Here is a 17,230-nt window from a genome sequence, read left to right as displayed (position 1 = left end):
ACACACACACACACACACACACACACACACACACACACACACACACACTGGAATATTACTCAGCCATAAAAAAGAATGGAATAATACCATTTGCAGCAACATGAATGGACCTAGAGATGATCATACTAAGTGAAGTCAGTCAGACAAAGACAAATATCATATGATGTCACTTATATGTGGAATCTAAACAAATGATACAAATGAACTTATTTACAAAACAAAAACAGACCTACAGACTTCAAAAACAAACTTATGGTTACCAAAGGGGAAAGGTGGGAGGGGAGAGGGATAAATTAGGAGTTTGGGATTAACATATACACAGTACTATAAATAAAATAGATAAACCGGGCTTCCCTGGTGGCGCAGTGGTTGAGAGTCTGCCTGCCGATGCAGGGGACGCGGGTTCGTGCCCCGGTCCAGAAACATCCCACAATGCGGTGCAGTGGCTAGGCCCGTGAGCCATGGCCAAAAAAAAAAAAAAGATAAATCAACAAGGACCTGCTGTATAGCACAGGGAACTTTACTCAATATTCTGTAATAACCTATATGGGAAAAGAATCTGAAAAAGAATGGAAATATGTATATGTATAACTGAATCACTTTTCTGTACACCTGAAACTAACACAACATTGTAAATCAGCTATACTCCAATATAAAATAAAACAAATTAAAAAAAGAATAACTTCAATTGCAAAAAAAAGAAAGAAGAAATGTACAAGGAACCTAGAATATCTTATTATACCAGATATAAAGAAAGCTATCAAAGACTATTAGAGTCACGTTAAATGACTCTGCAGCCCACTAGTCAACAAGAACCATTGACCAGGTCTGACTACTGCTCCATGGGATGGGAGACACCTGGGATTCTTGACTGCTGGACCCACAAGGACAGCAGGCACTGTAACCACCACTCAAACCTCCTCGTCAATCGCATAGTGTGGGCAAACCTCTGGTCCCAGGAATATGGCCTGGTGGGCCACAGGGGCCTGACGCCCAAGGGCAAGTGTGCAAGAGCTAACTGCAAACGTGTGTTCCACTGTGACTCAGCATCGAGGCTCCCTGGAATCAGTTCTCAGGTCTGGCTGGGTAGAGATAGATGAGGCCGCAAAAAATTAAAAATGAACCAAAAACCACTGAGCAGAGAGAGGGCAGTATGAGCAACAGTAAGAATAAAAACTCCAACAAGAGGAAGATATATTAGGCTAGTGATTTGTTGAAAATTAAAGCTTCTGAATTATAACACATCTCCCTTTCATTTTTTTTGACCCAGACCAATACCATGTTTATTTCACAAACACGGGGAAGATGGGTTGGAGGTAGAGGTGGGACACGGGTGCAAAGCTGCACACGGTCATCAGCAGCCCACTCGCCACACTGAGGGTCCAGCCAGGCAGTGCCTCCAAGTCCACAGGCAGCAGAAGTGAGTGCAGGGAGGGCCCTGAACACCAAGCCCCCTGAAAGCCTAAGGGGCACAGCTCCCGCTGTCCCGGGAAAACCACAAATAAATAAGAGTGGGGGGGGGGGGCCCACCCACACAGATCATCTAATCACCCATCTTCACTCTGGAGGTCTGAAGGATTGCAACGATGACCCCAAAGAGGCCGATGGCACTGCCAAAGATCTCCACAATGAGAATCTTTACAAAGAGGCTGGGGTCCTGCACATCAGCCAAGGTGGCTCCACTGCCCACGATGCCCACACAGACTCCACAGAAGAGGTTAGACAGGCCCACTGTGAGGCCAGCCACAAACATGGAGTAGCCTGCATGGTAGTTTTGATGGCCAATGGCCTTGGGGTCAGTAGCACTGCAAGGCTCAGCCATGTTGCTCATGACAATCGCCATGATGATGCCGTAGATGGCCACAGCCTCACAGAAGATGATGCTGATCAGGTTCTTGGTCTTAATCCTGGGGGCCTTCACCCCTTCCCCAGTGATGGAAGAGCCAGTGATGTAGATGCTCCATGCTGCCCCAACCACAGACAGGGAGATAGCTAGGCCAATGCCCAGGTTTGACCACATGACGGGGGAAGCCTCCGTCAGGAACCATGCCACATCAAAGCGGGAGCCCAAGTCAAAACTGGTGTAGCAGATTTCCATGACGAGCAGGCAGGCCCTGAAGGCCACGAAGACCCCGGAGTAGAGCAGCACTAGGCCCGTCATGGCGGCAACGACGCCATGGGGGGGCGGGAGCTCAAACCGCGTCCCTGCATCCGCTGTCCACCCTGCAGCCTGTGGGCCCGCCCCGCAGTGTCACCTCCCCTTTCATTTTTATTGTGATTCCTTTTCTCTGTTATTTTTCATTGTACCAGTAACATTATTTTTAGAGGAAAAACACTGAAATACAAACATTAATATATGTATTTGAAAGTAGATATTTTCCCAATACTAAGCACATGCTGTATCATATATTTTCCATGTTGAAAATATTCTTCTCTCTGTGGGAGAGTGCCAGCTGTTTAGTGGTACGCAAAGGAACTTATTTTACTCTTGATCCACGGAACCTCCTAGGGGATACCACTGTAAAATATGTCAATGTTTTTTTTTTCCTGGAAATGGTCTACTAAATATTTAATTTCTTTTCTTTATTATCATCAGAAATTAAAAAACTAGCATGAAAAAATTTAAAACTTCTTAATTATTTTTATTTGGGAAAAGTGTACTCATTAGAATATATGGAATATTAAACCCTAAATAAGAGGACTTTATATCAAAAGAAATATCATTAATCATCTAATATAATGAATGTCAAAAATTCTATTTGTGTTCCTGCCAAAATACAGAAACTTATTTTTAAAAACTGAACTATTACTTTCTTTGTGTGTGTGTGTGTGTAATTCAGATTTTATTGATTATATCATTCCATACAATTTTAAGTAAACAGACTGAGAAAATAAACTGGGAATATTAAACAGATGATGGCAATATTGATGAAAATGTTCAAGTGTTTTACATAAGGTAGTAAGAGGCACCACTGCCACCATCACCCTCCGAAATTTGTATGTTTCACATAAAAAGAGTAAAATAGTTTATTGGCATTTAACTAGCATTATTCTTTGTAATTTATGCACCAAGATACACCTAAACAACTGCAGAATCTTCAGAGCAAAACAAAGCATTTTCTTTCACTAGCAAATATAACAGTTTCAGTTTCTTTAAAAAACAAGCAAACATGGGCTTCCCTGGTGGTGCAGTGGTTAAGAATCTGCCTGCCAATGCCGGGGACACAGGTTTAAGCCCTGGTCCGGGAAGATCCCACATGCCACAGAGCAACTAAGCCTGTGTGCCACAACTACTGAGCCTGTGCGCCACAACTACTGAAGCCCACGTGCCTAGAGCCCGTGCTCCGCAACCAGAGAAGCCACCGCAATGAGAAGGCTGCGCACCACAACGAAGAGTAGCCCCCGCTCACAGCAACTAGAGAAGGCCCACACGCAGTAACAAAGACCCAATGTACCCAAGAATAAAAATAAAATAAAATAAATAATAAAGACCAAAAAAACCAAGCAAACAAATCAACACAACTACACACACAACCCCAAAACAAAAGTTGGCATATTTCAGTGGTCCTGAATTTTGATGTTTCTACTGTATTAATTAAAGAAATAAAATGTGATTCAGCATTTAAAAATGAGACTGATCTTCTTCACCATAATTATACTTACTTTATAATTCAAACGATTTAACTGAAGCCGATGTTAAACCAGCAAAAACCATGGATACAACTCAAACTGCTCTTTGGCTAAGGAAATTTCTTTAAAAGTTAATTATTCTTTAAAAACTCAAACCCAAGCTGCACAGGTGTAACTTTAAGAAGCAACAACTGACCCTTCCAGAAACCACAGCAGTAGTTCCAAGTGTTTTGAAGCTGGGGAACACATACAGAATCACTGTAAATCGCACATACACATCAGTAACTTCCTGATAAAACTGTACTAATAGTTTCCTCTAGTACTGACTAAAAAAATAAATCAAGCAGGTACTACAGTTCAGCATTTAAAAGACTTCTATGCCTATTTTTACAAAGACGCTTGGGCTGAGACATACATTTGTATACTTGAAAACAAACAAGGCTTGAAATGTGGTTTTATGTGAAACCACTTACAAGAAATCAGTCATCAAAAAACTAAAAATACACAACAGATAAATAGGAATTTATTAAAACCACTGTCTCTAACAATATAAAAATTAAATATTAAGGCATCTTTTATTCTCATCTTGGTGTATGCAGCAAAGAGAAGTGTTTTAAATAGGAACCAGCACTTCTATTTCAAATGCTTTCTAACACATTTGGCAGATTTTTTTTCTTTCTCCTATTCCACATTCCATTGAAAGCTCTCATGATCAAACATCATGACCCAAACCAAAAGAAAAGTATAAACAGATATTGACTTATTAAAAAGCAGTTCACCCTTGAAAAATAAAAAGGAACTACAAAGAATATTCTGTATAGGGAATTTCCTGGCGGCCCAGTGGTTAGGACTCTGCGCTCTCACTGCGGAGGGCCCGGGTTTGATCCCTGGTCAGGGAACCAGGATCCCGCATGCTGCGTGGTAAAAAAAAGAATTATGCATAAAGTTCAAATACTAGTATTTAAATTTCTCTGAAGCAATTTGCGCTTCAGTAATTAAGAGAAAGAAGGGATGAAGACTTAAACACAAGAAGCCTATTAATGTGGATCACGCTGTGGACTCGTTCACTCAGTAGTCTGCTCTGTTGAGAAGAGAATTTGAAAAGGGCTTCATACTCCCTTAAAAAACAAAAATCACATTCACCAGAATAAGATCATTTAAATTAACACTGATTATATATAATTCCCCATATTTGTCCACTTATGAAGCTCAATTTCTTCATAAAATATACTAAACAGTAACATTTTCACCTTTTCTTAAGGCAAGTTTGGGACTTTTATGTTTGTAGAGTAACAGGCCATAGCATGTAATCTTGCCAGCCCTCCCGCCTCCATCAAGTGTGAATGTGATCAAGCCTCTACACCCAGATACCAACCTATGAAACTACAGATGTTAGAAGAACATGTTAAATTATTTTTGCCTAAAGGATCCAATCAGCAAAATCCAGATCTTGGAAAACTGTACAGGACAAACGACCCAATTTCTTCAACAAATTGGAAAAAAATACAAAGTTGTAGAGGAGGAACCTGTGGTCATTTGAAAGATTTATCAACTAATGGCCTTGTGTAGACTTTAGTTCAGTACCAATTCAAACAAACTAAAAATAAATATGGCTCCACACAAACACTTATACATAAGCAATTATTCGTAATAACCAAAATAATGGATAAACAAAGCCTGGTAAATCCATACAGAGGAATATTATTCAGCCACAACAAGGAATGAAGTTCCTTATTCATGTTACAACAGATCAACCTTAAAAACTTTATACAAGTGAGGGTGTTACCGAACCAGGTTTGTTCTGCCGGATGCGCAGAAAGTCAAAATGGTGAGACGCCGAGGTTTGCAGCAAAGTGAGACGGGAAGACAAATCTCAAATCTGCCTTCCCAAAGGCAAGGGGCTCAGGTATTTATGGGAAAAAGAACAAAGAAGCAGGGCAGTCTGAGGCGTGGAGAGAGAGGAAAGGTTATTGGGAAAAGGTGTGATAATTGTTCTGGGCAGGCCTCTGCACGTTCAATATGTCACAAGTGGATGCTCCCATATGCCCAGCTGAAGGGTCAGTGGTCCTATCCAGTCCTAAGCAGCTCGGCTCAAACCAGACAGAGCCGACTCTTGGCTCAACCTGAAGCCGAGGCAGCTGACTCCAAGTTCCTGGAAAACACCTTGGGCAAACATATTGTTTAAGCTACGAGCTGCTTGGAGGACCTGAAAGTCTTAAAACCTTGATTAGTGAAGGCAGGTGACGTGGATTGCACCATGGTTTCAAATGAAGCCAGACATAAAAGACCACATATTGTAATTATTCCACTTATATGAAATATCCAGAAGAGGCATACCCACAGAAATTAATTTGGAAATGCGTAGCGACTGCTAATGGATACAGGGTTTCTTCTAGGTGTGATGAAACTAGTGGTGATGATTCTACAACTTTGTGAAAATACTATAAACCACTGGACTGTACACTTTAACAGGGTGAATTTTATGACATGTGAATTGTACCTCAGAAAATACAGCATTCGTGGGAAAAACGGAAATTTGAATACTGACTTGCTACTTGATAATATCATCAGTTTATAATATTAAAAAATATTTATTTTTTGAGATACATTCTCAAAAATTTACAGATGAAATACGATGCTAGAATTCGCTTTAAAAATAATACAGAATAGGTGGGAAATCATTATTTTGAGTAAGGATTACATCAAGCAAGAATCATCAATGGATTCTGTAATGGTCCTAACATATGTCCACCAATTCTTTGATATTCTCCCTTCAAGAGTTGGGACTTCAGGGAATTCCCTGGCGGTCCAGTGGTTAGGACTCGGCACTTTCACTGCCAAGGGCATGGGTTCAATCCCTGGTCAGGGAACTAAGATCCCACAAGCCACGCAGTACGGCCACACACACACACACACACAAAAAGTTGTAACTTAAAAAAAAAAAATTTGGAGCTAAATTTCCCTTCTCTGGAATGTGGGTTGGACTTGGTCCCTCACATCTAATGAGTTGACTATAGTGGAGGTGACAGTGTGTGACTTCTAAGACTAGGTCACAAGGCTTTGCCCTCTCCTTGCCCTCTCAGGGATCACTTGCTCTAGATGAGGCCAGTACCATGCTATGAGGACACACAAGCAACCCCAGGGAGAGGCCCATGTGGCAAAGAACCGAGGCCTCCTCAGTTCTCACTAGCTAAGATCCCACAGGCTGTACGGTGCGGGGGAAAAAAAAAAGTTCTAAAGAACACAATTGACAAAATTGGAATAAGAATGGTACAGTAGATAAAATTACTGAGTCAATGTTCAATTTACTGAGGTTAATAATTATACTATGGTCTATAAGAGAATATCCTTATTCTTAGGAAATACACAATGAAGTATTTAGGGATAAAGCGTTGTGATGTATGTTACCCTCAAATCGTTCCCCCAAAAAAGTGTGTGTGTGTGTGAGAAAGAGAGAGAGAGAGAGACCTACAAATGAAGCAAATGCAATAAATATTAATAATAGATGAAAGTAAAGGGTAATGGGTATTTGGTTTTTTTACTATTTTCATTTTTGCAACTTATATGTAGGTTTGAAATTATTTCCAAATAAAAACTTTAGAAAATCATATGGCGGGCTTCCCTGATGGCGCAGTGGTTAAGAATCCACCTGCCAGTGCAGGAGACACGGGTTCGAGCCCTGGTCCAGGAAGATCCTGCATGCCGCGGAGCAACTAAGCCCATGCACCACAACTAATGGCCTGTGCTCTAGAGCCTGAGAGCCACAACTACTGAGCCCTTGTGTCACAACTACCGAAGCCTGCACGCCCTAGAGCCTGTGCTCCGCAACAAGAGAAGCCACAGCAATGAGAAGCCTGTGCACCGCAACAAAGAGTAGCCCCCACTCACCGCAACTAGAGAAAGCCCGTGCACGGCAACGAAGACCCAACGCAGACCAAAAAAAAAAAAAATCATATGGCAAAAATATTCTATGGGAGGGAGGAAAATAAGTGAGGGTAAAGATGAAAAAGACTGACTATAGGGGACTTCCCTGGCAGTCCAGTGGTTAAGGCTTCCAATACATGGGTTGTGGGTTCGATCCCTGGTCAGGGAGCTGAGATCACACATCCTCAGGGCCAAAAAAACCAAAACATAAAACGAAGTAATATTGTAACAAGTTCAATAAAGAGTTTAAAAATGATCCACATAAAAGAATCTTAAAAAAAAAAAAAAGATTGACTAAAATTGATGAGTACTGAAGCTGAGTGGTTTATTATAAAAGGCTCAGGAACTTCCCTGGTGGTCCAGTGGTTAAGACTCTGAGCTACCCCCAATGCAGGGGGCCTGGGTTTGATCCCTGGTCAGGGAACTAGATCCCGCAGACCTGGCACAGCCAAATAATATTTTTTTTTTTTTTTTTAAAAAAAGGAAGTTTATTATACTCTCCTGACTACTTTTGTATGTATTTGAAAATTTCCATAATGAAGGTAAACAACAATGAAGCGACTGAACTTGAAGATCCCCTATGTCTCTATGAGTTCAATGGTCTTTTTGAGCATGGTGGGTTATGGATGATGTGAATTTGAGTTTCACCTTCGTTCAAGTTTTCCCTCCAAAAATTGGGGATAATAATTTCTACTAATAGGATTATTAACTTTATATTACACATGTCAAAGTTGTTAGCACGTTTTCTAGCATATCCAATTGTTCAATATGTGTCAGTAATAATTATTACTATTGGATGAATAAGTGAAATATAAAGATTAATTTGCACTTGAGGTTAAAAGAAGTATTGTCTTCGGAGTTTGTTGTTAAGGGATTAGACCTGCATAACCACGACCATTATAGGCATAAGGTATTGGAATAGGTTCACCCTGGGTGCTGCGGAAAGAACAACGTCCTTATAATTAATTAGGTTAACTCCTACGCGTTAAGAAATTTTTTTTTTTTTTTGCGATACGCGGGCCTCTCACTGTTGTGGCCTCTCCCGTTGCGGAGCACAGGCTCCGGATGCGCAGGCTCAGCGGCCATGGCTCACGGGCCTAGCCGCTCCGCGGCATGTGGGATCTTCCCGGACTGGGGCACGTACCCGCGTTCCCTGCATCGGCAGACGGACTCCTAACCACTGCACCACCAGAGAAGCCCAAGAAAATTTTTTTTAACAGGATGTAACAGAGTCCTCTATTTACCCAAAATATCTTGTACAGAGCCTCCAGTAAAAGTACAAGACATAAAATTAGGAGCTTTTCCATCATTAAACAAAGGACTGGTGGAATCAAGCCTGCATTAAAAGTTGTGGTAAAACACACATAAAATTTACCATGTTAAGTAATTTTAAGTATACAGTTCGGTGGCACTAAGTACATTCAAATTGTTGTGCCAGCCTCACCACCATACACCTCCAGAACTTTTTATCCTGCAAAACTGAAACTCTGTACCTATTAAACAATAGCTCCCCATTCCTCCCTCCCACCAGCCTCTGGCAACCACCCTTCTCATTTCAGTCTCTGTGAGTTTGACTATTCTAGGTAACTCACACCAGGGGAATCAATACAGTAGTTGTCCTTTTGCAGCTGGCTTATTTCACTGAATGTAATGTTCTCATGGTTCATCCACACTGTAGCATGTATCAGGTTTCTTTCCTTTTTAAGGCTGAATAATATTCCACCGTATGTATATGTATCCACCATATTTTGTTTATCCAGCGATGGACACTTGGGTTGTGCACACCCCGTGATGACTGTGAAAAATGCTGCTATGAACCTGGGTGTACATATACCTCCTCCAGTCCCTGCTTTCAATTTCAAGCTTGGATTTTTACAATTTGTGGGAGAAAGTTATATTTTAAATTCCTCTTACCATCTGGCATTTAATTTGTTTGTTTGATGTGTTTAAGTGACCTGTAAGGGGACAATGATAATGCTTTTCTTGATAAAATACTAACATGAATGGTCTTGACCTATTCATAATAGCTAAGCTTCCGTTTCATTTCAGGTGAGCTCCTTCATGTGCAACACTACTCACATGACTATTGGAAAGTTATTTCAATTGGAGGGATTTGAAATAGCAACCTTGTTTTAGGCTTTGGATGCTGGGTGAGGATGGGGAAAACTGAAGCTGGTCAAGTTCATGGGAAAGGGCCTGGTTTCTCTTCAGCAAAAAAGTCTTCCTCTTTGAGGCCTGAGAACTGTTACTTGCTCACATTTGATTTTCCCCGTGCACCCCTGTACGATGGCACTTCTTCCCTCTTTCCTGGAGGGTTACATAATTATGCAGCTCAACATCCTGGGCCTTTTTCCCCCGGACAGTACTTTTTGGAACTGCTAGATTTCCAGATGAGAACTGTTTATTCTGGATCAGACTTAATTTGGTCATCTGAATTCTCTTGGGTATGGAGAGTTTTTCTTACCCTTGGCCTACTTTTTGTGCTGCTAAATATCCTCTTACAGTTCCACCAAGCACTTTGTAAGACAGAAAGAGTTGAAAGCACTGCTTCTTTTGCTTTCTCAGGTCCTCTGGCTGTTTCAGTGCATCAGTTACATGGTGCTTCTCTGGTAAGCCACAACCACAGAGGAAGGAAAGGAAGGTTTTGTTCATGTCACAATGTAAATCAAGTGCCTACTATGTGCCGTGCTCCAGGCCTCAGAGTTCATTACAAAACTGGAACAGTAAGGATGGTGATAGAAATACATTCAGGGCTCAGTTGGGGGCAAAAAGGCACTGAAGGCCTGAGGGCTCTAATTCCCATGCAGTGTGCTTGTATTCTGTGCCCTGGCACAGTTCAGAAGCAGAAAATCACCATTGTGTTATTGACCTCATATATCAACTCATTTTTCCATGTTCCCATAGCAACGTGGGAGAAACTGAGAAAAGATATAGGAAAGAGGAAGAAAAAACGCAGGGGAAGCAAGCTGGCCTCCTGCTTCCTCTGTATACTTCAGTAGATCCTGCATTTTCCTCTTCTCCTCGTTACCCCAGTTTCCACAGTGATTGTTCCAGTAGCTGTCAAATGTGACAATGAACATCGCATTCACTAGTATAACACTGAAGCATCATAACTCAGTCCTCCTCTGTTGGTTGTTCCCAGTTTTTCATTTTTCACTATAATGAAAAATGCTATGACAAAGAACTCCATGTACATGGCTTTTTTCTTTTTTTTGCCTTTTGGATTATTTCCTTGATATTAACTCTTAGGAATGGAATGCCAAGCAGGCTTGGGGGGGGGGGATTAAGTCCGTTTACATTGAGTTGGACGCTCTCCTGATGAAGGTACAGGGTCATAAAAATGTTCATGCCTGCGTTTTTGACACTCCTTAAAAGTGCATCTCATTGAAAGCAATGAAATAAGCGTTAGCTTAACATTCACACACACTCAAAGAAGAACTCCGCTGGAGTGTGCAGGAACTCGATACAGTACAGGAAGCACTGTGTCATGGAGACCTAAATAAGGAAGGAATGAACAGTCAAGTGCTGGGGAAGGCATCCTCTTCAGTCACATCATCCGGGAGGATTTTGCTGGAGCAGCTTCCCACCTAAGAGAGGATTTGAAAACCACCAATCTACCTCCTTTCTTTTATTCAGAACATAGGCCCAGAGAAGTCTTTTTCTAACATGCCCAAGGTCACATAACAGTCTAGGACTGTATTCTGCCTTCAGCTTTTGGGGTTCTCTGTACAGACATCCTCTCCTAGTAAGTAAGGGAAACTGAGGTAGCAATTGGAACCCAAGGGAGGCGGCCCTGAGGGAGGCGGCCCACGTGCTTCCTTGGGCCTTTCCTCTCTCCTCTTCCCATCTCTCTCCCACCCTAGAGGGATGAGAAACACCATCTTAAATCGGGTGGTGGAGCGTTCATTTTATTGTTTTCCTTTATACCCTACACATTGGATAAAAATTCATTTGAATCTCTTCAGTTGTTAATTTATAAAGAATTTAAAATTGTTGAAAGCAAATGTGTATTCAAAGCTAACTGCGTATCAGATACACTGCCCTTGCTTGTGCTTAGGAAATTCACACTTTCCTTTTATATCCAATTATGCTGTTCATTTCTGGTCCCTCCTCCTCGAACCTTAGGAATTCACACCATTTTCTTCATTTTCCTTTCACCTGTCTGTGGATTGTGACCTTTCACCTTCCAGTTACATATATCTTCTCCCTTCTCCCAAAGTCACAAATCAGAACTGTCCATGCATCCAATGTTTACTAAGGGCTTACTACGTCCCAGGCACTGTTCTAGTCCCTGAAGACACAGGAGTGAATAAATCAGAAAGAAATCCCTCCTCACTTTCTATAGGGGAAGATGGACAATAAACAAATATGAACACAAATAAATGCATCGACAACACATTCGTCATCTAAACCCACTGCACCCACGGGAAACCCAAGGTTCAGAGATGGTGAGTAATAAGCAAGTGTAGGTGCTGGATTTCAAACCCAGGCCTGTCTACATCCAATTTATGAGACCCTAACTTGTAAGCTACAGAGCCCTGAGCAAAAGCAAAGACTGATGCTGATTACTGTTGCCAAAGTCTAGCAAAATGAAAACGCAGGCACTTTTTTTTGGTAATTTTCACTTGTCAGAGACACCAGGCTTTCTGGGTTTGCAGTTTTCTTGAAAGATGTGCCTGAAAAATGGAAACCATATTCCTTCCATTGACCATGCCTACCTAACTCCAGAAACAAATTACAGTTTGAAATGGTTGGGGTTTTTATGATTAAAAATTAAAAAAATATGTCTTATGTGTACAATTTGATTTTAACTATGTATATACTTATGAAACCACATAGATCAAGTGAAATCGTTGATTTTAATCAACACTATGCTTGGCCTTGATATCTGTCACAGCTTGAAAGTGGATAAAGTACCTTTTGGTCCCCAAAGAAAACAACTTGATGTTTCTGTTCAAAATGCTTTGTTTTGTGAAGTTGATATAAAGGCAATTGCACTTTCCAAAACTTTCCAGCTTACTTGATGGAAAGTATTTCATACTCCTGACCCTGGGAAGGCAGCCACCTCATCCAACAGAAGTCCTCAACATACAGATGACCCCTTACAGGTACTTCTTTTCCTTCCTGTATTGGCAGGGATTTCCCCCCTCCTCACTCTTTTCCTTAATCCTTGTATTCTCACCAAGAGTGATCTCCGGTGGTTTCTATACTTCTCAGGTTCCTTCTGGCTTTAGCATCCCCAAAGACTGTTCTCTTCCTTCTTTCTCCTCTGTCATCACTCCATAACCCTTCCTAGGCCTATACTCACTGACCTGCTCTTCTGCATCACAGGCCACAGGCCCTGCCTAGGGTGGACTGAAAATCTGCTCTTATCTTTACTGTCTCTACTCAAAATCCTACCATCTTCACTCAAGAAGCAGTGTGAATGCCACCTCCTACAGGAAGCCTTCTCTGATTGTCCTAGCTGAAAGGACTGCCATGGCACTTTACTGGACCTCTCAAGACACTCATCACATTTTTCACTATCAAATTTTTTTATCAGATCTCCTCTTGTCTCCTGGAGCCCCGACAGCACCTCACCCACAGCAAGTGGTTTTGTGACTGAAACTTGACTTACTCCTGCTGGGGCTATGCAGACATGAGCTATGTTTTCAGCTGTCAAGTTGTAAGTTACATTCTTCTGTCCGTTGTGCGGAGCATTTCAGTTCTCTAGCACCTTCTACTATACTTCAGTACATACTCTGGCTTTCTGACATGCAGGCTTTTATGAGCTGAGACACAGCTCCCATAAACAACATTGTCCATTTAGGAAACCCATTCTGCATTCCCTAAGAATTGTATCAGAAACCTTGGAAATACAATCTGCTCTTCAAGGGAGAATAGTCACAGAATTTAACCTGATAATTTAAAAGGAAACAAAAAAAACATTTTCCAACCAGGAGTAGTGACTAGTATCCTTCATTTCCAAGGAGACCCAAGAAGAAAAATTCTAAGTATTCATTAAGCCCAGATGCTCAAAGGAGTGGAATTAATGGCACACAAAATAAAAATGTTTTAAACTTCGAGTCTCAAAATGCAGGATCTATCACTAATAGAAAAACACACTTTAAAAGTTGTAAAATATAAGATTTTAAAATTTCAGGGACTTCCTTGGTGGCACAGCGGTTAAGAATCTGCCAGCCAATGCAGGGGACACGGGTTCGAGCCCTGGTCCAGGAAGATCCCACATGCTGCAGAGAAACTAAGCCCGTGGGCCACAACGACTGAACCTGCGTTCTAGAATCCACGAGCCACAACTACTGAACCTGCACGCCACAACTACTGAAGCCCACGTGCCTAGAGCCCGTGCTCTGCAACAAGAGAAGCCACCACAATGAGAAGTCTGCGCACCGCAATGAAGAGTAGCCCCCGCTCGCCGCAACTAGAGAAAGCCCATGCGCAGCAACCAAGACCCAACGCAGCCAAAAATAATTTATATGTATTAAAAAAAAGATTTTAAAATTTCAGTCCTTATGCTTTTAAATGACCATAAAGTGGGTAACACACAAAAAATACTCATTTATCTTCATCTATTAAAACCTTACCTGGAATTTCCATTTCTAAGGCATTTAGTGGGAGTGAATGATCTATCGAGGGCACTGAGGCTTTGGCGTTTAATGGATGATCTTGTACAAAGAACCAATTCAGGATTCCTGCAGCTGAAGACGGTGCAGCGTAACTTCTGTCTCCGTGGTTTCTAGGAAGTGCTGCTGACTGTTTTCTAGGGCAGGGCCAGGGGGCAGGTGGAAAGGCTACTTTTCAGATTCTCTTCTGTCCTACTTTGGGCTAATCATTCCTCAGTGCACATGGCTCATCTGGTAACGCTGATCAGAATAAAAATTCCATGGATTAGATCGAATATAAATGAAAGTCCGGATGTTAACTGCAGATGGACTTTTAGAACATACGAAGTATTCCCTTCCTGCTTGTAAACTTTAGGAAGAAAAAGTGAGTTTCACCCAGGTTTATCAACATGGTGGTGGCGGCACGGGTCTCTTGGGTCTCCCCTTTGCCAAAAAGAGTAACCTCAGCAGATGCTGAAGTGTCCTCCGGGCTCTCCCGGCACCGCCCACAATCACTTTAGAGCCGTTCCTCGTTCACAAGCCCCCCGCTAGTCTAACAGCTGGAGAAATCAAAGGAAAACAGTTCTCAGGGTGACATCAGGGTGACTGGTTTTTGACTGAGGGCTGGGTCCATAGGAGTTTTGTTCTGGGGCCCATTGTTTGGGGCAAATGGGATTTAAAGTTGGTACAAAGCTAAGAGATTGGGCCCTTGAGGAAGAGGAAGGTGGTAATGGCTGAGTTCAGAGAGACATCACTAGAGCTAATGGCTATGCAAACGCAGTGGTGCCCAACCCAGAATGAACTTTCTCAAATGCAGCACCCAACCTGCCACTTGCCCTTGGAGAGCCCTTTAAGGTTTTCCCCTGCCCTTTTAGATCAAGTCCACCCCCCCTCTGCCAGGCTGACAGGTATCTTTTTCCAAACCTGGCCTTATCTTACAGCCTCATCTCTTGCCCATCCCCCCTTGCCATTTAGGTTCCAGCCACACCAAAGAACATTCACTGCTTCCCAGTCTTTGCCTATGTTGTTCTCGTAGGCCCTGGAGCCCTTTGTATCTAAACCCACCTCACTCCTAAAACTATCACTTAGCCTTCAGGGGAAGAAACATCTACTCACCGCTGCCAAAAAGGAGCTGGCCACCTGCTCACACTGGGCTGACCTTTGACCCAGCCTCTTTACCCACCATGGTAACCATCCATTCTCCCCCTGCTATGTGGGTGGCATGTACTGTGTGTGTACACAGTAGGCACTCAAATACTTGATGGGAAGAAGGTAGGGTTTAAAATGCAGTGTGAGGGACATGGGTTAGTTCTGAAAGTGACTTCCCAGGGTAAGTAGCCAAAGATGTGCACATCTTGGATCTCCGGAGGCCAGTGTGAGTCTCTGCTTCGGTGCTAAAAGTCCTTAGGGCTTGTGGCTGCCCAGGACAGTTCCGGACACACCGGACATTTATGTGATTGCTAGACTTGGAGAACATCAGCCCTTCAAAGTAAAAAAAAATTGGGTTCCCTCCTCTGTCTTCAAAAACTCATGCTGAGGCAAAGTTTTGCACAGGACCTGTAACAAAATGAGAAAAATAGGGACAAATTAAACTCATACAACACAAAGAGTTACTAATTTGATTTAAAGGATTCTCCTTTACTCTGACCCTATGCTCTTCCCATGTTTTGGTATTAAAACGTCTTTGTAAAAAGTGACAGTGATAAGAGAAAGACAAATATCATATGATGTGGTTTATATATGGAATCTAAAAAACTGATACAAATGAACTTATTTACAAAACAGAAATAGACTCACAGACATAGAAAACAAACTTAGGTTACCGAAGGGGAAAGGGGAAAGGGGACAGGGGTGGGATAAATTAGGAGTTTGGGATTAAAATATACACACTATATATAAAATAGATAACCAACAAGAACCTATTGTATAGCACAGGGAACTCTACTCAGTATCTTGTAATAACCTATAATGGAAAATAATCTAAAAAGCAGTGCGTGTATATATATATTATATATATATAATATACATATATAAAACTGAATCACTTTGCTGTACACCTAAAACTAACACAACATTGTAAATCAACTATATTTCAATAAAAGGTTTTTAAAAACCAATAAATAAATAATAAATAAATAGAGTCCTTACTTGGCCAAATAAGAAGTGCCAAAACTTTCTAGCCATATTGGGTAGGGGAAGGGGGGAATGGGGACTGGGAAAGAAATTTCAGGTGAAGAAAGCCTTAAATGTGAAAGGCAAAACTGAAAAACTCTTAGAAGATTATAGAGAATATCCTTATGACCTTGAGGTAGAGAAAAGTTTCTTAAATAAAACACAAAAAGATATGATTTCCTCTAATCATAAGAGGAAAGATAAATTTGACTACATTAAGAACTCTTTGCATCAAAAGAGACCATAAAGAATGAAGGTAAAGTCACAGAATGAGTATTTGCAACACACGTAATTGACAAAGAAATAGTATCCAGAAATCCATCTATCTATCGTCTATCTATCTATATAGACTGAGGTATACACACATACATACACACTCGTAAAATTAAAACTCAAGCAAATAAGAAACAGATAACCTAACAGAAAAATGGGTAAAAGACAAATAGGCATTTCACAAAAGTGGAAATCTAAATAGTCAATAAGTAAATTAAAAAGTACTCAATTTTATTTGTACACAGGGAAATGCAAATTAAAACCCACAAGGAGATACCATCTTACACCCATCAAATCAGCAGAAATTTAAATTCCTGGTGATACCAAAGCATGGGAGACAATGTGGAACAATGTTGTTCTCATTCCCTGCTGGTGGGAGGGTAAAATGGTATCATCCCTTTGAGAAACAGGTTGGCATTAACTAAAAAGTTTGAAGAGATACATATTCCCATGACCCTGCAGTTTCATTCCCACATTTATACCCTAGAGAAAACATGCACAGGTGCACTGGGAGATGCATACTAGAAGGGTCAGAGCAGCACTGCTCTTCACATTAGCTTCAAACCAGAAACAGCCACCGCCAACCCATAGCAGACTGGATAAACTGTGGTGCAGTCGTACAGTGGAAC

At 41.5% G+C, this 17,230-nt stretch overlaps 1 protein-coding gene and 1 pseudogene across 5 annotated transcripts in view; both read right to left on the bottom strand.

Annotated features, from left to right (window-relative positions):
- Positions 1 to 1,255: 1,255 nt before the first annotated feature.
- Positions 1,256 to 2,620, bottom strand: LOC114901723 (annotated as a pseudogene). Its single transcript, XR_003795266.1, has one exon. The product of XR_003795266.1 is annotated as a V-type proton ATPase 21 kDa proteolipid subunit pseudogene (transcript).
- A 5,381-nt stretch (positions 2,621 to 8,001) lies between these two features.
- Positions 8,002 to 17,230, bottom strand: part of AVL9 (AVL9 cell migration associated) — a 75,997-nt gene continuing 66,768 nt past the window's right edge. For 2 of the 4 annotated variants that reach the window (XM_029233382.1, XM_029233383.1), the window contains exon 18: positions 8,002 to 15,713. The gene's annotated coding sequence lies outside the window, so the exon portion shown is untranslated. The remainder of the gene's footprint in view (positions 15,714 to 17,230) is intronic. The other 2 variants (XM_029233381.1, XM_029233380.1) reach the window with 2 other exon arrangements.

This window comes from Monodon monoceros, unplaced genomic scaffold (genome assembly GCF_005190385.1).
Source record: "Monodon monoceros isolate NGI ecotype Baffin Bay Population unplaced genomic scaffold, NGI_Narwhal_1 Super_Scaffold_2, whole genome shotgun sequence".
NCBI lineage: Eukaryota > Metazoa > Chordata > Mammalia > Artiodactyla > Monodontidae > Monodon > Monodon monoceros.
The sequence above is the reverse complement of the archived record's forward strand: the minus strand, read 5'-3'. Positions and strand labels throughout refer to the sequence as shown.